Source organism: Notamacropus eugenii, chromosome 2, assembly GCF_028372415.1.
Source record: "Notamacropus eugenii isolate mMacEug1 chromosome 2, mMacEug1.pri_v2, whole genome shotgun sequence".
NCBI lineage: Eukaryota > Metazoa > Chordata > Mammalia > Diprotodontia > Macropodidae > Notamacropus > Notamacropus eugenii.
This window is the reverse complement of record NC_092873.1, coordinates 497,646,539-497,670,672: the sequence shown is the minus strand read 5'-3', so window position 1 is coordinate 497,670,672 and position 24,134 is coordinate 497,646,539.

Genomic DNA, 24,134 nt, shown 5'->3' with positions numbered 1-24,134 from the left:
TTCCTCAAGTACCTACTTTGCTTGGTAGTATGAATAGGAGATAACAATGAAAAGGTGTGAGCCCACTCCAAACTTACATTCCAGCACAGGACAATTAACATGTGCATAGGTAAGTAAATAAAAGAAAAGAGTAGATGAGGCCAAACAGGGATCAAAAAAGGCCTCTATGTCAAGAAAACAATTTTTATACTGATTTTTCTCAATATATGTACATACTAACTAATGCATGTACACACACGCACACATATACACACATACTGAACCTTCCTCATAACAAAGAAAAATGATAAGCAGAACTGACCAACAAAATACTTCCTGTTGCATCACATGCACAGCTCTGCTCCCATACCTCTCCCCACCTCTATACTGCTAATTTCACTCATCATGGGATCATACAAATCTCCCAAGTTTCTCTGAATTCTTCCTTTTGTCATTTCCCATGGTGTGATAGTTAACAATGCTTTAGTTGTGGAATCATTGAAGAGGTAACAGCTGAGCTTTCAAAGTAAAAGGAACATTCTGAAAGGTGGATTTATATAGAACCTTTCTCCTGAAGAATTCATACTTAACTTTCATTTTATCTTCACCACTTGCCCAAAGGCAGGAAGGAGGGAATGGTATTATTTGTCCTACTCCCCGCTCCCCCCAACACAATACACTTTTTTTAAAATAGAGGGGAAATTGAGGGACAGAGAAGTAACTTACAAGATTGCTAGTGATCTAAGATTGAAACTGAGCTTTCCCAGGCTCCTGGCAGTTAGAATGAATCTCTCTTGGTAGCAAGAACTGTATGTACATAACAGAAGTGCAACAAAGATTGCCTTACTAGCGTTATTTTCTTTTGCAAAAAAAAAATGTTTATTTTGCAAACATTTGTTTTCCAAGCTATGAAATTGCCATGGTATAGATTAAGGGCTTTCCCTCAAGGACTTTTTGGTTGGTTTATTTATTTACAGACTTTGGCTACAGTTTAGCAGATAACATCTGTAAATGAAGGTAGAGAAAGTTATAGGATACTATTTTAAAATTCACAGATGACCCCTTAGAGGAGTAATGTTTTAACGGAGGGAGTTTGGGGACCATCCCTAAATCTGTCTTCTGTTATAATCTATTAAAAGATTACTGATGTCCTGTGTGCTTATGTTCTGATGATCATTAAACCTGTTTATCTTCTTCTAATTCTGAGTCTTACTTAACATTTTATTGAGCACTTAGTCCTATGTTTTAGCTGTCCAGTGTTCCAGCCATTTAGCTGGAAATGGCTTGGTGAGCCATTTTTGTTAGATATTTTCTGAAACTGTATACACACCATGGTTGACAGTACCAATGTAGGGAAACTTACTAGAATAAAAAAGCTAATGTCAAGAACGCAAGATCCTAAAGGAAAAGAGTGATGACGTTTTTTCTGAATCCTGTAAAATTATTGGAATCAGTCAATTAATCACTTAGCAAGCCTTCATTTAGCACCTTGCTATGTGTCAGTTACTGTGATAAACCCAAGGGAAATGGTCTTAATGAGCTGCACTGCAGCAGAAGAAAGAAAATGTACAGAAATAGGTATATATACCATACATCCAGAGGTATGCAGAAGGCTTATCTAAATGTAGAAGGCGCTTCCATCTAGGGGGACTGGGAAAAGTTACTTGTGGACGATGGCACTGAGTTATCCCAAAACCTAAATAATTAGGCAGCTGTAAAGAGTGCTGAACTTGGAGCCAGGAAAACCGGAGTATAAATTGCTGAGTCAGACATTTACCAGTCACGAAACTTATAACAAGTCATTAAATTTCTCTCATCCTCAGTTGCCTCATCTGTAAAAGGGGGCTAATATAATAGTACCTACCTCACAGGGTTGGTGTTAGGATCAACTGAAATAGCACATGTAAACCTTAAAGTGCTATGCAAAGGCTAGCTATTTTTATGGCTTAGATATTCGTTTTCCCTTTTATGTAGTTATATGGTGTTCCTCTATTTTCTGTACAAGTGGATACACTCTCATATAGTTATTTGGTTGAGTCTTGTCCTTCATTCTCAAAGAGGACCAAAATGGCATCATCATGTTGGAGTCAAGTTATAGTGAGTGTGACTGTGGCTGATCAGACCAGTGGGAGCTCAGAAGGCTCTACCATAAATCAGGCACAAATTGTCCATATTCATTTATCTGAACAAACCTATAACTAACTGCCTATTATGATGATGATAGAAATGGAGGAAAGTATAAAGATGATGGTTGTCATTTATAAAGCATTTCATGCTTTGCTAAGCAGAAGGAATCCTCTGGAACATGAAGATCTGTGTTCAAATTCCCCCTCTGCTATTCACTATTGGTATGACCTTTGGCAAACTAACCTCTTTAGCACAAGTTCATCATCTATAAAATCAGACGGTTGGACAAAATGACCTCTAAATTCTCTTCTATCTTTGTATCTAGGACCTTATAATATTATTTTATTCAATCCTCAGTACTTTCCTCAGCTTGTCTTGGGCCCATTTTAGAGGTACATATTTACTATGAGCAACATGTAATCTACAAAGCTAATAAGACCTGGGTTTCTGGTCTCTGGGAGCTTACCCACAAATCTGAGAAGATGGAGTATTTCCACAGATAAATAGGATATAAATTAGGTTAAATAGGATATAAATTAGGTCAGTTAGTAAAGGCTGAAGAGTAATATTAAGTTTTAGAATATCAGATGATTCAGAGATCATGTCTAATCAGAAGGAGAAGGAAAAAATTCATGGAAACACATATATTTTTCTTCCAAATATGGTGCTAAGTTTTAGGATTATACTGAGGAAGACCTGTTTTCACAATCTTGACCCTTGACCCTTATTATCTACATGAGTCTGGATAACAAATTTAACCTGTTACATTTACCCTCTATGTATCTCAAACAGCTTCCTAGGACATTTCTGTTAAGACTAGACCTTCAACAGGAGAAGGAGGTTCATATACCAAGAATTCCTAGGCTATCCAAATCATAGGTTCTTCCTCTATTCTCATATAATGTTTTATTATTAGAATTAATATTAATTATTTATATTGTTATTATATCATAATTATATTAATTAATATGTTACTTAAAATCTGGTGTTTCTAGCTATAATTTGTATTATGCTGGGTTTGTGTTTGGTGTTTCAATTGTATGAAAAGGAATATAAACCTTGACCACTGGTTGTCAACACCCTGGAATATGTTTTTCTTTTTAACATCAATAAATTCATAGGTACTTATGTGGTCATTGTTTTTCTATTAGTATCCATTGATTAAAAATATATGTGGTTTAAATGAATACTATATTTCATGAATAGATACCATCAACAAACACTACAAATGATAATACATGGATGCCTAAACATGAGTTTTGCAGGCTACAGAAAGTATGTTTCTTAATTGATTATATTGAGTTATGCTCATGACAAAGAACATGGTGTGGTGAATGGAGAGTCAGCCACAGATACAGAATTACATGGGTTCAGGTCCTGCCTTGGACATAGCCTGATGTTATGAATGTCACCAAGTCCCAGAGCCTCTTCGGGTCCCAGCCAACTTTCTAAGACTCTAGGTTGCAGATGAGTTGCTGGTCTGCATTGGCAAAAGGAGTTTCTATACCGAGAATTCCCTACATAAATGAACTCACAGATCTAAACCAAGAAACAAAACACGACACAACACAACTCATGTGGCATATTTTGTTGGAGCCGAAGAAGATTAACATGGCAATATTTTATCCACATATGTATTCATGGACCCCTTTCAATAACTACATGTCTCCTCAGAGGTCCTCAGCCTACTGAGTGAGAATCACTCTCTTAAACTAAATCTGCCGAGCTTATGTGCATAGAAACCATGTCCAAGCTCAAGTATTCTCTCAATGTTTCACTGTGCTGTGGGGGCCACTGTGGATTCCCTGTGTATGCCAAGGAAATGCAGACTCAGGCACCTCCTATCAACTGGGAAACTCTTTGAGGTAGAGCTAGGGAATGCTTTTTGCCTGTCATTTGAGGACTGACTACACTTGAAGACACTCATTGCCAGCTTGGCTATAAGGTGATAGTATTCTTAGTCACAGAAACTCTCCAAGACTGTCTACCAAGTGATGGAAGGACTACCATCAGTGTCAGTGGATACGTTACCGACTCTGATGAAATCACCACTCCATTAAATAGCAAAGTAGGACATTTAAGCAGAACATGCTGGAGTTTGCTATGGAACGGTGGTTCCCAATCTGTGGGATGCATACCCCCTGAAATTCATATGCAAATATATGAACAATCACATCCAGTCACTCTACAGAGTGAATACATAATGTCTTGTCCACTATTCTTTCATGTGTGTGTACATACTGTTATGATGAATAATATACAGATTCACTTGAGTATTACTTAATATATCATAACTTTCTGCTATCCTTGCCCCTACTCCCACCTCCCCAGTAGACTCCTGGAGAGGAAGCTTTGATATAGTGGATAAAGACTTGACCTTGGAGCAAGGAGGACCCAGATTCAAGTCCAGCTTCTGATGGGCTTACTTGACTTGTTAAGTCACTAAATTATATGATCAGGGGAAATCACTTAACTGCTCAGTATTCTCAGTACCAACCTGCTTTGGTAAAGGGGGTTTCCTCAAGTGAGAGTTGCCTTTATCAATGAAAGCTCAGTTCCAGTCCCTATCCACAAATTAATAACCTACTCCCAAAGAGGAATCTGTAAAATTCTGTACTATTTCCAAGTAACTCTGATCAATAAGGTTGCAGACTTAGTGATATAGATCAGACAAGAGGTTTCTTCATTTAACAGTGAACTTCCAGGTATCTGCTTCCTGTCATTTCTTTATAGATTCTGGCTTATAGCTTTCCATTTCATGTCCTCACCGTTTTCTTGGTTTGTTTGTTGTTTTCCCTAAATGTAGAATGTTTGGTGAGCTGCTGCTCAAACTAGCCTTATGAATTAGTCATGAACTTCTTTTCAAAATTGACTCTTTCTGACTGAGCCTAGAGCATAGCATTTCGTGGATATTGTATCTTGTTGCTATTAAAGATGGAGGGATTTGAGGAGCAGTAAATATTGTTTATTATCAAATCTTTGGCTATTTCATGTGTGGATCTAGCTCACAAGACCTGGTTGTTAAATTTGTGGTGGGAGCACTTATATCTCAGAAATGGACAAATGTTGCAAATCATGACTTGGTTCATTGTTTCATTGATTGTCTGGACTTTAGAAAGTTAATGCAGATTAAATTTTAAAATGTGACATGAGTTTCCAGAAAGTCAGTTGTTAAACATTTATTAATATACCTTAGCTTATGAGAAACATGTTTTGAATAACTTTAAAATGAAATTTGAAAAATATGCAATATTGCTTTCAGAGGAATCAAATAGTACATATTTTATCACCTATTTTTCTGGAAGAGGTCAAATAAGTAGCTCTTCCAGCATAGATAGAGAAAAGTATTGTGGTTTTATTATTATATACATGTATGCAAAGAGACATATGTGTGTGTGTTCATCCTTCATTGCCAAAGAAGACCATGCCATCAGAGAAATGATGACATGACTTGTAGTTGACTTTGTTTTGAGTAAGAGAGGGCTATGCAGGTCATCAGCCCCACTTCTCCTCCAGAGCCATCTGAATCCAGTGACCAGATATTCATCAGGATGACTAGAGATGACCCGGGATGAGGCAACTGGAGTTAAGTGACTTGCCCAAGATCACACAGCTAGTGAGAGTCAAGTGTCTGAGGTGAGATTTGAACTCAGGTCCTCCTGACTCCTGCACTGGTGCTCTGTCCACTGTACCACCTCAGAATTTGAATGAAAGAGGAAGGGGGGGGGGTGGTCTTATTCCCAACCCAATGCTTCTACTGCTACAGTATATGGAATACCTTCTATCTGCAGCAATCATTTCAACAAAGACATTTTAAAAACAACCATGTTAATTCCAATAGATTCCCTCAAGAGCCCCACACTGAAGTATCAAGCTTTTTAAACTTGACAGTTACAGAGTCTAAGAACTGGGATCCTTTTTCCCAGTCACTGTTTTTAAATTTAGTGAAAGTGAGTATACTTATGTATCATGTATATATATGTGGATATGCATGGATACATATTGTTGTTTGCCTTCATTGTCAGAGGACCAGTGATACCAATAAGGTGATGTTCTGACTTGCAAGTGAATTGGATTTAAGTGAGGCAAGGCTATACAAAGTCTAGTGGCCAGGCTTCAGCACTTTGAGGTTTCAGGTTCATTTCCTAGTCAGGGAATACATGTATGTGGATATAGAGACAGTTGGGGAAAGAGAGAAAGAGACAGAGAGATCGGGAGAGACAGAGACAGAGAGACAGAAAGAGAGAGAGAAATAAAGAGAGAGAGAATAGCTTTTATGGATCTATTATCTCTTTAATATCCATATTTCATCCAGTTACACAAATTGACATATCTTCTCCCTAATCCTGTACCATCCTTGCTTATATTATCCCATAACTCCTCCTTTGGAGGAGGGCTCTTCTCCAACCCCCTTGATTTTCTTACTGTTGAGTGGGTGCCAAAGGAGGATGCAAATGATCCTTCGATTCTCCTTACTCTTCCTATCTGACCAGCCAGTCATCGTTTCTGGTCAAATATCTCTTTGAGGAGAGCCTCATAGCTCTACGGACTATTCATCTACTGACTTATCAGAATAATCAACATTCTTCATCCGCTTGGTTTTTCCTATGTGGATATTTAGGCCAAATTATTTTGAGTGATTATGAATCTAAATTCGTTTGTAAAGTCTTATGGAGGCTGATAATGTCATTGATGTGTATGAACATAGGATCATAATTTATTGGTAGCATTCATCATGGATCAGAACTAGTGCTTTGATGCAGGGAATTCCCAGATAAAGAAACTCTCCTCTTTCAAATTTCTTTCTTTCTATCAAATGTATCAGCAGTCTTCTAGTCTCCTAGGTTTTTCATCTCAGCATTATCCTGGACTACATTATCTCCATCCCCACTCATCTAAGCAGTTGACATTTTCACCTCCACAATTTTTCTTATATCTAACCCATTCTTTCCATTCACATGACTTTTTTTGTTTTTTTATTAATTTATCTGTTTTCAGTTTTCAGCAATCCCTTCAATATCTTTTAAATTTTCTCCCTCTCCCTCCCCAAGATGGCATGCAATCTTATATGGATTCTACACATATATCCCTATTAAACATTTTCACATTAGTCATGTTGCATAGAAGTAAAATGAATGGGCAAAACCATGAGAAAAATAAAAACTAAATAAAATATAACAAAAGAGAAAATAGTCTGCTTCATTCTGTGTTCTGATTCTATAGTTCTTTCTCTGTATGTGAATGACATTTTGCAACAAGAGTTCTTTGGAAATATTTTAGGTCCTTGTATTGCTGTGAAGATCTAAGTCTATCAGAAACAGTTCTCACACACTGTGGTTGTTACTTTGTATAATGTTTTCCTGGTTCTGCTCATTTCATTCAGCATCAGTTCATATAGGTATTTCCAGGTTTTTCTGAAGTCTTCCTGTTCATCATTTTTTATACCATAACAGCATTCCATTGCATCCCTAATTGATGGGCATTCCCTCAATTTCGAGTTCTTGGTCACCACAAAAAGAGCTGCTATAAATATTTTTGTACATATGGGTTCTTTCCCCATTTTTATGATCTCTTTCAGACACAGTCCTACAGGTGATATTTCTGGGCACATTTTTATTGCCCCTTGGGCACAGTTTCAAATGGCTCCCCAGAATGGCTGGTTCAGATCACAGCTCCACCCATCATGAATTAGTGTTCCAACTCTCCCACATCTTTTTCACATTTATCATCTTCCCTTTTTGTCATGTTAGACAATCTGATAGGTGTGATGTGGTACCTCAGAGCTATTTTGATTTGCATCTCTCTAATCAATAGTGATTAACAGCATTTCTTCATATAACTATAGATATCTTTCTTTCTCTAAAAACTATCTGTTCATATCCTTTGACCATTTATCAATTGGGGAATGACTTTTATTCTTGTACATTTGACTCAATTCTCAATATATTTTAGAAATGAGGCCTTTATCATCACGTAACTTTGACCTTAGTTTGGATTCTTATCACCTCTCACCTAGATTTTTGCAGCAGCCTCCTATTTGGTCTCTATGCCTCAAGTCTTTCACTATTCTAGTTCAACTTACCCCTGCTATCAAAGTCATTTTCCTTAACTGCAAATTTGACCATGTTACTATCCACTCAACCAGTTCCAGGATAAAATACAAGTTCTTCTGCATATCTATTAAAGCCCTATACAACCTGGCCCCAACATATCTTTCCAAATTCATTGAGCATTTTTCTCCTTCCCTCACTCTGCAGTTCAGCCAAGTGGAACTCACAGATGATGCTCTATTCAATATATTAGTCCATCATCTGTCACAATGGAAGTATCAGTCTTAGTCCTTTTGAATGATTGTTGACCATTGAGTTGATCAGAATTTTTGAGTGTTTCAGAACTGTTCATTTTTACAATATTGATGCTGTGGTACACACTATTCTTCTGATTTTCCTCTCTTCTCTCTGTATCAGTTCATACAAGTCTTCCTGGGTTCCTCTGAAGCTGTCTCTTCATTTCTCAGACCATAACAGTATTCTATTAAATGAATGTGTCACAGATTTTTGAGCCATTCCCCAATTATCATATTTATTTTTACATGTACTCATTGTTTCCTCTATTAAAATAGAAGCTTATTGTGGGTAGAGATTGCTTCATTCTTTTTATTTTTATTCCCAGTTGCCTAGCGCAGAGTAGGATCTTAAAAAATACATATACAAATATTTAATACTTACTTGTTAAATGATTGGCATTGGGTGGTGCAGTGGATAGAGTACGGGGCACAGATTCAGGAAAACCTAAGTTTAAATCTGGCAACAGATACTTAAGAGCTGTATGATCCTGGGCAAGTCATTTAACCCTTTTGGCCTCAATTCCTTTGCATGTAAAATGAGCTCGAGAGGAAATGACAAACCACACCAGCATCTTTAGCAAAAAAAACCCAAAAAGGGGTCATGAAGAGTCAGACATGAGTGAAAACGATTAAATAACAACAACCACAAAAAACTGATGGATTGATCAATTGATAAGCAATCAATCCATCAGTTAACACATAGAGGTACAAAATGACTCATATATTTTTAGGAATTTTCCAATGTGGTGGATCATTTTACCCAAGTGTACATATATGTTTCTCAAAAGAACTTTCTATTAGGAAGAAAAGTGATGGATTGGTGGATGATGACAGACCATTTTTTTAAAGGATCAAAATGCATAGAAGAAAACCAGAAAAGAAGTACATATGGGGACACAAATAGAACAATTTTGTTACCACTTTATTTGTATGTAGAAATATTGGATAGTTTAACATTATTACATCCACAATAAAGAAGAAAATTTATTTTTTTAACAAAAATAAACACTAAACTTCATGAAATGATGAAATGTACTGCAGGAAACAAAACAAGGTAACAAGAAAAATAACAAACTTGAGGAAAGATCCAACTGAGTGAGATCATGTAAAGATATTTAAGAGTGAAATTGGAGAGAACACAGAGAGAAACCATTGGGAATATCAGTAAAAACTCATTGAACAAACTATTTCTCTATCAATGATGGTGGAGGTAGTATATCTGGGCATGAATGTCATTGACCCCACCATACTAGGTGAGGAAAAAGCAATGGTGTCAGAGAGCATAGATGAGAAAAGGAGAAAGACTAGACTGAGTCATCAGGATGGGGCCCATAATGACAGGCACAGTTTTCAGGGCACTGAGGGATGAGGCATTAAAGGGGATTCTACCAAAAGCACTGGGGGGAGGAATTAGATGGTGTCATGATTTTTAAAAGGTCAAGAAAATATTAATAATAAAATGAACTAATAAACAGATAACTGATAAAATATTAGTAATATGAATATTAATACCAACTCATATGCCTATATCCTCTTCTCAACATTTACACAGGCATTTGGGTCAACCTAGATGATGGCTAAGAATGGAACAGCCAGATGTTCTCACACAGTATTTATTCTATAGCAGACCATGTCTTTATAGTCAGTCATTTTCCAGATATGGGAAGAATAAGGAAGATTGCTTTGCTTTTTGAAAATAATTATGACAATAATATTAATGCTAATAAATAGGAATTAGAATTTATATATAGTGCTTTAAGGTTTGCAAAGTGCTTACAAATATAATATTTTATCTTTATGACAGCTCTGAAAGGTAGGGTTTATTATTATCCCTATTGGACAAATGAGGGAACTGAGGCAGACAAGTTAAGTGCCTAGTCTAAGGTCACATTAAGTAGTAAATTTCTGAAGTTTGATTTGAACTCCATTTTTCCTGATTCTATGTTCAACATTTTCCACTAGCCATCTTTTGATTTCTGACTGTAAGAAAATATTTGATTAGTGTAAAATAATACCTAAAGGTTCCCCTCCAAAAAGATGGAAAAAACATGTCAGGAGGGACACAATGCCTTGAAAAGGGCAACAGCAGAAAATTTTTTTCAATGATTTCCAATAACTAACATCAAGTAAGTCAGAAAAGAGGGGGAGGCACATGTCTTCAAAAGGTTTTTACCATTGTCCTGGAAGGTGTCATTGATAGAGATAAAGGGAAGATAGATGCCTTGTAGATGGTATGGATAGCCACCTTGCGTTGATTGCATGAAGCTCCAGAATAATTCTCTGTCTCTGTCTCTCTCTGTATCTTTGTCTTTCTCTCTTTGTCTGTCTCTGTGTGTCTCTCTGTCTCTTTCTGTCTCTTTCTCTGTCTGTCTTTGTCTGTCTGTCTCTGTCACTTAACCTTTCAGTGCCCCAGGAAGCTGTCTAAAATTATAATTTGTAGAGAAGTCAATATACTGATGAGATAATAGGTCTAATTAATATGTATATATAATTATATATTATATGTGAGTTGGACAACTAGGTGTCACAGATAAAGTGCTAAACATGGAATCACTGAGACCTGAATTCAAATCCTATCTCAGGTACTTATTAGCTGTGTGACCTCAGGCAAGTCATTTAACCCTCTCTGTTTTAGCTTCCATCAAAACATCTGTAAAATGGAAATAATACTGTTACCTTCCTCTTCAAGTTTAAGCATATTTATGAAACAGACCTTGAAGCATAATATAAGCTCTCATCGGGAATTATAACATATGGATGCATGCACATGCATGTAGCTTTATAAAGATGCATATAAAACATAGCATGTTACACATGTGTATATACATGGATGTCTATATTTGTATACGATATACGTGTAAATACATGTGCACATGTGTGTGTCTTGTACATGTGCATATAGATATGTGTATATATAACACATTGCACATGTATATACACATATGTACCTATATAAATGTGCATATAGATATGTATACATATAAAGCATTGTATTAAATGTGCACGTATACTTATATGTGTAAGTATATAAATACATGTGTACTAAATGTGTATCTATATGTGTCTCTATAAATATGCACATAGATGTACATATATGTATCTAAAACATATACATGTAATATGTGTGTTCATCTACACAAAATTCATCTGCCATAACTAAAGACCAAACTCCAGATAAGGTGCACACCATTAGGAAAGAGCAATAATTCACAATGTATGAATTAGTATTTTGTTTACACTTCTACATGAAGGAAAATCATTTGTTAATTTAAATAGGACCTTAGGCCTTTATTGTAAGTGTCAGCTCATGAAAGTGAAATTCAAACATACATGTGGAAATTAAACACATTAATCATTCATTTATGGCCTTAAAGACCTCTGTGAAGTCAGAACATCTTATAAAAAACAAATAAGTGATTAGCCTTACACAGAAATGTAAACAAGACCCCAATTAATGATTTTGCTAATTGTTCTTCCCTATCTGGATATTAAGTGATTTAGGGATTTTTAAGCATGATTTAGTTATCATTTAGGTAGCGAGTAGACAAGGACAGCATCTTCCCAAGAGCATCACCATCTATTTTAGGGTTATAAAGGAAAATACTTTATCCCAGTGAACCTGCAGAAGCCAATCATTTCTTCTTCTTCTAAATTGGCTTATTGCCAGAAAAACAGCTAACTTACCTGTGCTTGTGAAAACATAAGTCCTTTTCTCATCTATAAGTCTGCAGCTATTAAAGCACAGGTATGTGTACTATTTATACTCTACGACGTACTGTGCCCCCACTTGAAAGAAAATTGTTGAGTATTTTCAGTGGGATAATTAAATGTACACTGCCAAGATTGGTGAGCCAACTTATGTACCTATTTTGACATTGTTTTTACTATGAGATTGTCTTACACTTGTATAGCTATGTGGGTGAATATACACTGTCTTTTGGGGGGAATGTAGCAAGAATGAAATTCTTGAGGCTGACAAATCTTTTCTAGCTCCACGCTTAACAATGGGAGAGTGTCCCTATAACATTTTATTTGTATTGTGAGTTTCAGGCCCCATGGCAGCAGCAAGACCAATCATGAAGCACAATAATAGATTCCTTTACATTTGAAATGCTGTCAACATGTACCAATTTTCTGGTCATCTCTTTTAGAACAGCAAGTGACCTTATAATGCCATGGTAGGAAGAAGGCAGTGCAGAAAGTAAGGGTAAAAACGCTAAATAAATAGCACCTGCAGCTACTGAAATTCACCCAGAAAGATGCTTCCTCCTTGTAGCTGGCTTTTCTTCCAACATCATTGCCTCCCAATTCTGTCTTGCTTTGTTTAATGACCTGTCGATTTCAGAAAGAAATTTACCAGGAAACTGACTAGCTTCAAAAAAGAAACACAATCTATTTTGGAGTGTTCACTAATAAGTAATATCTTTTCTCAGCTTGCCTCAAAGTAGCAAGTTGACTCAGTTTTCTTTCTTTTTTGGGGGGGTGGGGTAATTGCTATGTGCTAGGCAGAGTTGGAGATATTAATATCCTTAGCATTTCTACCTCCTTCCTCTGTCCTCTCCCACCCCCTCCAAACTCCCACCCCGGAAAAGGAGGAAATAAAGAAAAGAGATTACTGTAAATTTTGGCAAGGAATCCTATTTGCATCATTTTCTTAGAAGTCACGTGCTTTGGATTTCCTCTTGTTTATGATATACTGAAATGCCTTCCAGATGTTTTTAATTATAAAAATTTTCAGGAAAGCAGAGTCATCCATAATAAAATTTCCTCTGGTTTTTTTTTCTTTTTCTTTTTTTTTCTAGAAGGGCCAATAAATTAGTGAACTCTAGCTTATCAAACAGTCCCATAATTCTCCTAGTGACCTTTCTGCAGAAAGTCAGACATTGCTTTAGAAACTCCCTTTTTTTGTTGGCCGGGAGAGACTCCACCAAGTATCTGGTCAGTTGTCATTTCTGATTGCCTCAGCGCCTGTCCTGCTGCCTTGCCTGTCTGCCAGGGGCCTGGCCCCATTCATTCATTGGTTCAACCTGCTGAAACTTCCTTCCCAAACATAAACACTTTAGCAGAGGGTCTGAGATGAAAGAGGCCGCTTATTGATAGATATCGCGGATGCTAACGCTTGGATGTGCGACAGCAAACACAGGGTTTGAGCGGCTGGTAAGCGATGCTGAGGCTGTACTACATGAGGGGCTTTTCATTTACTCACTTTGGCCCCATGCCCAGAATGCTCGGGGAGAATCAGGAGGAAAACACAATAAGGAGAAAAACGTCGGACCAATTTTCAGGAACATATATGCGGGAGGAGGAAAGGTTGTAAATACCAAGACGTGGCTTCCCCAAATGAATAACTAGACAATGGACAGGTGTTAGGAATCTATATAATCCCTTTCCCAGTCTGCCCCCATTTGTTCTTGTCAGTAACTAACTAGTTGTTCTTCCTCGTGTTCATTCAGAGGACAATTTGGAGGGCCTTGAAATATCAGGGTAGGCTTACGCTGTGGGGGAAAAAAGCCATGCCAGTCCAGGGAGAAAACTTAGATGGCTTGGTTTGTTTTAAGCTGAGCTGCACATGGGGAATGTGCTTTTCTTTGATGAATGTAGTAAAAAACAAAACAAAACAGTTTTTTAGACCAAGATGATGGGGATATGTGTGTGTGTGTGTGTGTGTGTGTGCTTGCTAAAGTGTATTTTAAATGCTGAGCATCAGTGATGTATTAAGCCCCAAGCTCTGTTTAGTAAGTAGGTTTATGGTGGGACGATTCCATAGTCTATCCCCTTGCAGACAGATTAGGCTTGTTCTGCTTGGTCTTAAAAAAGAGAACCTAGAGCAATGTGTGGAAGTTTCAGAGAAGCAAATTTAGGCTTGTTAATGTTGTTATTTCAATCATTTCAGTCATGTCCATGACCCCCTTTGGGAGATTTTCTTGGAAGTCAGTCATGACCCCATCTGGGGTTTTCTTGGCAAAGATAACTGATCCATTAGGCTAGATGTCAGGATATAAATAAACAAGTAAACAAAGAACTAACTTCTTGACAACCAAAGCCATTTTAAAGTATAATGTGGTAGTGGTTTTCTCCTCTAAAAAATAACTGGATGACTATTTGTCAGTTGTGTTGTATAGGGAGAATTCGTTTTTCAGGTATGATTGGACAAGGTGAACCTTGAAATCCCTTCCATCTGTGATTCAGTAATTCTCATGGGTTATTCTTCACTCTGGTCTGATTTGGGGTTCCCTAACTATAGAGATGCTTGACAAAGGTAGTGATACTTTCAATTCCTTTTTGCAATGACCTTTGATAAAGAGAATGAGATATGAGACCATCACAGAATCATAGATATAGAGCTGAAAAGGACCTTAGAGGAATCTGATCAAAGCCACTTATTTCACAAATGAGGAAACTGAGTCCCAGAGAGACTGAGATTTGCCCAGTCACACAGATAACAATTGGTAGAGCCAAGATTTGAAATTTGAATAAAGGTGGGATAAAGGAAGAGAGGTAGATAGAATAATAACGTAATAATTTTGGACACAGTTAGGTGGTGCAGTTGAGAGATTGTTAGACCTGGAATCAGGAAGACCTGAGTTTAGATCCAACCACAGACGTTGTTGATGCCTCATCTGTAAAGTAGAAAAATAATAACATATCTTCTAGGGCAAATGTGAGAATAAAATGAGATAATATCTGTAAAGCACTTTGCAAACCTTAAAGTGCCATGTAAATGCTTGCAATTATAAATTCAACATCTTGAAATGTCAAGAGAATGAGAAGCCTCCTTGCTTGTTAACTAAAGACATAGACAGAATAGCACAGAATAGTTGGTTAGGGATGGGTTGCCTTTTGCATCATTGGAAGTGTTATCTTTACCAATGAGATCACATATCCATTGGAGCATAGCCAATATGTGTAAAGTGTAACCACAATACTGTATATAAGGCAATTTGGCATGTTCTAAGGGAATAATTTATAAGGCATGGTCCTTGTCTTTGAGAAATTCACATTGAAATAGGGGATATAAAGGATGTAGACAAATAATTATAATACAAATTAGACCATGATAAGCAGAGATAAGAGTTACAAAGTGCTGATGGAGGGGAGGGAAAGGAAAGGAGAGAGGGAAGCAGAGAGAGAGAAAAAATAAAAAGAGAATAGAGAAAGGAGAGCATGAGAGAGAGAGAGAGAGAGAGAGAGAGAGAGAGAGAGAGAGAGAGAGAGAGAGAGAGAGAGAAGAGGGCCATCTTTTAGACTTGGTAGACTTCAAGGAAAATATTCAAGGAAAAAATTCTAATACCTCTTCTACATTTTTGGATGACTTTTCAGATACTTGATCAAAGTGATGATCCTTTCTCAGTCTTAAAGTCATCCCTTCTCCAGGTTAAACATTCCTAAATCCCAATGGGTATGTGGAAATTCAGGCCTAGAGTTCAAGAGAGAGGTCCCAACTGGGAGTATAGATTTGGAGTCACCCAGTCTTCTTGAGGCAGATTGGTGTTGCGTGGTTAGATGGCCAGATTTGGAGGAAAACCTGGGTTTGAATTCTGTCTTAGACACTTAACAATCTCTGTGACCCTGGGCAAATCACTTATCTGCTTTCAGCCTCATTTTCCTCACCTGGAAAATGAGAGTAATAGTAGCACCTACCTTATAGGGCTGCTGTGAAGATGAGGAGATATAGCACTTTGCGTACTTTAAAGTGCTACCTAATTGTTGTCTATTATCATCATATTCATAGAGGTGAAAGTTGAATCTGTGAGAGCAGCTGGAATCATGAAGGTAAAGGGGTATATAGAAAAGAAGAAGAGGATTGAAGGGAGACCCTTGAGGAGTTCCTGATTTAATAGAGAAAGGAGTAAAAGACTTGTTAGGAAGGTAGGGAGGGAAACTAGGAGAAATCAATGTTGCAGAAAACAGAGGAGCAGGCACTGAAGGAAGAGGGCATGGCCAGCAAGCCAAGTGAACCAGGCATCCCATCATTAAGTGATATTCTTCCTGTCTTGGGAGAAAGTTACAGAGAGATATGTAAAAAGATAGATTGATAACCAATACATACACCTGCACACACATACATATACACACATTTATTAAAATAGCAAGAATATAGCTAACGTTAGGTGGTGCAGACAACAGAGCAGTGAGATTGGAGCTAGGAACATCTGGGTTTAAATCTGGTCTCAGACACTTAACTGTGTGACCCTAGGCAAGTCATTTAAGCTCTATTTGCTTCAGTTCCCCATTTGTAAAATGAGGATGCACTGGAGAGGTTGTTGTTGATATTCATTGATTCTCAGTCATGTCTTCATGACCCCATTTGGAGTTTTCATGGCAAAGATATTGGAGTGATTTGCCACTTCCTTCTCTAACTCATTTTATAGATGCAGAAACTGAGGCAAAGAAGGTTAAATGACTTGCCCAGGGTTACACAGGTAATAAGTGTCTGAAGCTGGATTTGAACTCAGGAAGAGGAGTCTTCCTGATGCCAAGTCCAGTGCTCTATGCACTTTGGCATCAGAAGACCTAGGTTCAAATGTCGTTTCTGTCACTTGTGTGAGCTTGGGCAAGTCATATAACTTCCCTGGTGTATATCTGTAAAGTGGTTCTGGGGGGAGGGTAAGGTGGAATTGAATGTCCTTGAAAATCCCTTCAGGTTCTGAATTGATGACTGTGACTCTATGAATTCAATGTGAAAGGTGATCTGGAAAGTCGGAGTTCCCTAGGGGTTGTAGTATGTTTGACAGAGGCTTTATAGATGACATTGACCTTGACTTGGGCCATGAAGAGTAGGTAGGATTCAAACAGGTGGTGATCAGGAGCAACAGAAAGGGGCACACATGTGTCTTAGCAGCTGGGACAAGGGTAGGGAAGGATGGTGAGGAGCAAAGATTTGGTGCTGGAGAAGAATGGGTAATAAGGGTATGGTGCAGTGTAACCAAACTCTGTGAGTCTTAAAAGCCAGTGAGAAACACGGAGACTTGATGTTACCATTGATGGGGCCTTGAACTGGGGAATGAGATGAAAAAACCAATGTTCTATTATTCCCCCCACTTAAAACTTTTCTCTAAGGAAATTCAGGTACAGAATATGTATGTGCATTCCAACAAAAACTTCAGAACCGTCGGTAGAGGAGCATTTGTCATGCCTCCAGCACTAACTTCTCTAAGGGGGAAAAAAAGATTTTTTACATTTAGAGTTTCTGTATTTCATGCCTGTGTGCTTCTTTTCATCTTGAATGAGGACCAAGGAATTTCATTCTCTGTCGATGAGGCACTTCATCTCCTTCTGAAAAACCCAGGTTGGTTTGCGGTTTTCTGGCCAGGAGGTGAAAAGGTAGTGGGAACCTCTGGCCCTGCCATGGGAAGAACTCCAACTGATAGCAGTAGGAGTCTGGCCTGGGTCAGGGCTCTCAGATCAGGCCTAGAGATTGTTTTCCTCAAATTAATCTCTTTTAGACCTGGCATGCTACTTCAGGGATTCCACTTCTGCAATGCTCTCCCCAAGCACTGAAGAAGGCATCGGGCTTGTGAGAAATTTCTCTACGAGCTCGTCCATCGGAGAATATTTATTTGTTCATTAATTTCTTTTATGAACGTTGTATGAGTTACACAGTACAGTACCTCCTGATCATTTATTGCCTGGATTTACACACTATGATTTGATGGAAGGCTTTGCTCCTAAGTCAAGCTTTCTTATTCCCTCTGCATGTGGTTCTGCTGGGGTTTACAAGATAGAGACATTCTTTTTAGACACTACAATTAGCACTTGTCTTATTTATACATCTTCCTTAACATTGGGTCCCCTTTAAAAATATTTTTATTCAAAATGGCATGCAAGAAAATAGCTCTGCATGCACTAACGGGAAGAAGAAACCACTGATAAATCCATCTGTTAAAGACCACGGCAGAGCATGCAAATAAATTAAGAGAGTAAGTTAGCATTATATGTCTTCATCTAGCTCACTGCTTGCTGGTACTCTTTCTTTCAGTGTATCAAGGGAAGCATTTTCCTGCAGGCCACCCTTCTCAGGGGCAGAGGGACATAATGGATAGGGCGCTGAGTTCTAATCCTACTTCAGCTGTGTGGTTGTGAGCCAAACCCCTGATTCTCATTTTCCTCATCTGTAAAATAAGGATATAAATAGTGTCTATGCTACCAGGCTGCTGTGATGGTCAAACAAACTCATGGTTATAAGAGAAAACTTGGGTGCTCATCTCACCTGTGATGCATATCACGTTTGTGGTTTGGGGGTGTCTCCTAATTCTCCTCAGACTCACTTTCCTCAAAGAGGGGGTTCTAGTAAATGGCCTTAGTTTCCTTCCAACTCTGGATCTGTAAGTCTATTTTTTTAAGAGCTATATAAATGAAAGCTGTTGTTATTATTGGAGCCCGTGAAAGCCTTAGCTTATTTTTAAATAGGCCCATTATGCTCCCCCATACCTACATATTTAATAAGTCTAGCCCTGGCAAAATGACTGGTATATTGTCTCCACCATGATTTCCCTCTCTCCCCACCCCACCGACCACCCTCTATTTATTTTGTCTTCTAATCCCCCACTTCCAAACAATTCATAGGTACAAAAGATTTATTAAATAACTCGGTGAAGTCCCCCTACTAAATGCAAACTTTGATGCTGCCTCTAGCAGAGCATAAGGCAGTAACTCAACAGTCCTAAGATTTCTTTTCTTAATTCTTAAATGTTTCCCTTCCTCCATCCCTTGTGAGACAGGTGAGAAAAGCAATTGCCCCCACTGCTTAATGCATCACAACTCAGGGGCTCACTCCATCCTTGTAATTTTGAATCCCAGCCCAGCTGGCGGTTCCTGGATTTCAGACTCTGAATATGAGTTCAGCACTTTTAAATCAATCACTCCGAACAGTATTTCTGTCAAATGGAAACCTTTTCTTCTCTGGCAGAAAGGAACTCCTGATTTTCGGCCTGCAGCCTCAGAGAACTGAGCAGTCTCATAAATGTAACTGGGGTGGAAGGGAAAGAAAATATATTAAACTTGATATAATTTTCCAGTGGTGGATTTGGAAGAGTCCTGTTCCCTCTGCCTCTCCAGAGAAAGGGCCCCTAGATTTTGCTGGATGCTTTTAAACATCTCTTCTTTCATAGGGAAGTTGCTTATAGTGGCCCTCAATGAAGAATTAGGGTCATGGGATTATACATATATACATTATACATATATCATAGGGGTAGAAGGGACTGCAGAGACCAACTGGTCCAATGCCACCCCCATTTCCCAGATGAAGAAACTAAGTATCCTCAAATAAGTAACTTGACCAAGGCTACACAGGTAAGTTTGGAGAGTAAGAAGAAAGAAACAGAAATCCTCCTAGGAAGGATTTCCTTTCACTCTTCCCACTCTGCACCCCCCCAACTCATTTTAAAAATCTCCTTAATTATTGTTGTTTTCATTTCTTTATTTTTAAATATTTTATTTTTCCCCAATTACATGTAAAAATACTTTTAACATATTTTAAAAATTTAAGTTCCAAATTCTTTCCCTCCCTTGCTCCTTCCACTTTCCCCTTCCCAAAACAGTCACACTGCTAGGTCTGTATCCCAAACTTCTATATTATTAAGAATTTTATGAGTTAGATTGATTCATACATTTTATGTTTTATTGCTTTTAACACACCATCCCATCCCTACCTCAAGGTTTGGTTTATTGGTGTGGGTACTGATGTGACAAGACAAAGTTCAAGTCTTAGAAAGAATGCATTGGCATAATAATGACTGACACTTGTATCGATCAATAAGCATGTTTTGAGGACCTACAACATGCCAGGCATTATGTTAGATGATGGTGAAGGAGAAATAAAGACAAAACAGCCCTTGCACTCAGTAAAACTTTGAGGACTCCCAAGGGAGCCTCAGGACAACTGTGAGATAGACAAGGGCTACCTGTGTAATTAAGTCATGGTTGCTGTGATCAAGGAATCCCCAGAAGGGGTTTTGTTCATCAAATCCACCCTACCTACTTTCGTTGGAATGGAACCGAAGATCACAGCTTACATAATTATAGTTTCAAATAATGTGAATTCAAAGACATATGGGCCCTTCAAGAGAGTCATTATTTATATGAATGAGTACCCCTCTCTATTATGATGCCCATTATAGAGATGAGGAGGCAGGTAGGTGCAAATAAGAGTGCTGGACCTCAGTTAAGAAGACTCATCTTCCTTTTCAATCTGATTTCAGACATTTCCTAGCTAGAGGATTTCTGTTCTTTCCTTCTTACTCCTCAGACTTACCTGTGTAACCTTGGTCAAGTTACTTGACCCTGAGTAATTCAGTAAACCATGTTTGCCTCAGTTTTCTCATCCATCAAATGAGCTGAGAAAGAAATGGCAAACCACTCCAGTATCTGTGCCAGGAAAACCCCAAATGGGGCCATGAAGAGTCAGACACAACTCAGAAGATTGACCAACAAAACTGAGGTGAGGAAACAGAGATTCTCAAAAGCAAAATGAGTTACCCATGGTCACACAGCTACTAAGTGCCAGAGATATAATTGGAACAGAGATATTTCTAATTTCAGATCTAGCATGCTGGAATGTGAGGCTCTTACCTCACATCCAGTTAAGTATCATTCTTTAGGACAGAGGTGTATCTACAGTGGCTTGACATGGCTATGAACCAACGTTTTCTACAGCACTGATAACAAGAACAAGGAGACTCAGTGAAAGAGGACAACTTCCCTCGGCCCCAAAAAGTAAAGAAAATCTGGCCTCTTAGTATAGAATTTTTTATTTCTTAATAATTCCCAACTCTTGTGGTGCAGGAAATAATATATTTCCACATATATTTTTAGAACTTTTATAAAGGGAAATACACACATATGTGAAATATGGAGCTGAGTATAAAGTTTAGAATGTGCAATGAGCTCATTTCCTTGGAATTGAGATGCTTTGATGCAACATACCATGTTTCAATGAATTTAATCACTGAAATACATGCAAAATAAAATCTTAAATTATGATTACTAGGCCACAATCAGGCAGCAGGCTCCGATGGGGAGAGGATACCTTGCTTTTGGAATTAAAGGATCTGGATTCAGACTCTTTGTTACCATGTAACCTTGGGCAAGTCACTTGATTACTCTGGCCTGCCTCGGTTTCCTCATCTGTAAAATCAGGGAAATAGAGTTGATGATCCTGAAGATTCTTTTTAACATCTAAATCTAAGATTTTTTGATTCATCTCTCAGCTATTTAACACACACACACACACACACACACACACACACACACACACACACACACACCCCAGCAAAAAAAGAGACTATAGGCACAATAATGTTGAAAATTCAGTGGGGGATATGAGGAATTGCTTTAAGAAGAATTCATTTCTAGTATTAGGAAAAAAAAATATTGGGTTAGTGGTGGAGTGTGGCTGTGTATATAGGGAGGGGGCAGGGTGTAAAGCCTAAAAATATTTTGTCCTTCACACCTGCATTAGGCTTCTGTAGCTAAACCTCTATCCTAAAGACCAGTACTTAACTGGATGGAAACAGGTGTTCATACCCTTCCAGATGTACTCCTACCTTTCCAGATGTTAAGACCATGCCTCTGTCCTGGGTCCTCATCTCCCCCTTCTTTTCAACTCCTTTTTGTGTTTTGTCTTCCCTTACTAAAATATAAGCTCTGTGAAGGCAGGACTATTTTTCTTTTTCCTTATATCTACATTTCAGTACTTAGTATAATGGCTGGCATATAATTAAGTACTTAGTAAATATTTCTTACCTTCTTTCCTGTCTTTTTCTATTTGTATCCTCAGCATGTTGTTTGGCACATAGTAAGGACTTAATAAAAGAAAAATATTCATTCATTCATATACCAAATTTCGTGTCTGTATTACATATTCTTCCTGTCTACTAAATGCAGAAGGTATGTTTTATCATCAGTTTTTCCCAACCATGACTGCACATTACATTAGAGAACATTACTTATATTCAATATTATATGTATTTATATTATTTTAGATGCAGAATCACAGAATTTGGGAGTTGGAAGGGACCTTGACAACAGTCTGCTCCAACCATACAAGAAAAGAATCCACACAATAACTTACTTACTGAGTGGCCATCCAGCCTCGGCAGAAGGATCTCCGAAGAGGGAGAGCCCACTACATCTCAAGAAGCTCATTCTATGTTTGGGTAGCTCTGAATTTGATAAGAATGTTTTCATGTATGCATTTTTTCTTCCCTGACATCAAACCTAAATTGTGCTCCTTAAAAATTCCATCCATTGCTTCTGATTCTACCTTCTGGAGCCAAATAGAATAAGTCTGATCTGTCATTCACATGACACCCCTTTAAATACTTGAAGTCAGAGATCAGGTGTGCCCTGGAGTCTTCTGTTGTCCAAACTAAGCAGGCCCAGTTTCATGAACCATAGCTCCTGCAGCCCATCACTATTGTGGTAGATCTCCTCTGGACACTTTCCCACTTATCAATCAGTAAATATTTATGAAGGCACTATACTAGGTGCTAGGGATTCAAAAGAAACAAATGGAACCATCTCTATTCACAAAGAGTTGACATTCTGATGAAGGGATATCAAAGATACATAGATATCAATTTATATAGAATACTTATAAGGAGAAGAAACATAAATAAATGCAGAGCACCTAAATTCAAGGTATTTTGAGGGGAACACTAGCAGTTGAGGAAATCAGGAGAGATTTCACATAGGAAGTGGTGCTTGAGTTGAGTATTGAAGAAAAAGAAGGATTCCATGAGACTGAGTTAGGATAGGAATGAGTTACAGTCATGGTAGACAGCCAGTCCAAAGACACAGAGGAAGAAAAATGGAAAGTGTATGTTAGGAACAGAGAAAAGGCCAGTTGGGCTGAATTGCAAAGTATCAAGACTCGGGTGGGGCAAGGAGTGATATATAACAAGGCTAGAAAGATAGTTTGGAGCCAGGCTGTGAGGGTCTTTCAAAATTAAACATGAGTTTATATTTTATTCTGGAAGCAATAGGAAACCACTAGAGTCTATTACATAGGGGAATGACATGGTCAGAGCCATGCACTTTGATAGCAATGTGGAGTACAGACTGAAGCTGACAGAGATTTCAGTCAAAGAGACCCATGATGCCCATCTTAAATTGTGGTATCCAGAAAATAACACAACACTCCAGGTGAGTTCTAATAGGGTCAGAGTTTATTGGGAATATCACCTCATCATTCCTAGAAGCTCTGTCCCCCTTCATGCAGTCTGAGAAGATATTAGAATTTTGGGGGACAGGCTACTATCAAACACTGCTGACCACCCATGAAACTTGCAGTTCACTAATTCTCTACATGTCCCCCATATTTTGCTCTTCATTCAGTTTATTTGCTCTGCATCAGTTAAGGCTAACGTGTCCCATGCTTCTCTGAATTCCTGTGTTTCTCCTTTCTTAGAGATCAGTAATAGTCTATTGCACATTTATGCCAAAACTTGTTCTGTCACCCCTTAATCTATACTCACTGATTCTGTTTCTAGTTTTGTTGCAACTGTGAATTAGTTTCTGCACTAGCTGATAACAATAGAATGGCAGTGGGGGGTGGGGGGGTGGAAATAAAATACAGCCACAACTTTAAAACATGAAACAAAACAGTAAACCCAAAAAGCAAATGATAACTCGATTTTTTCTGTACTTTCTTAAGACTTATGTAATCTTTTCTTGTTGTTGT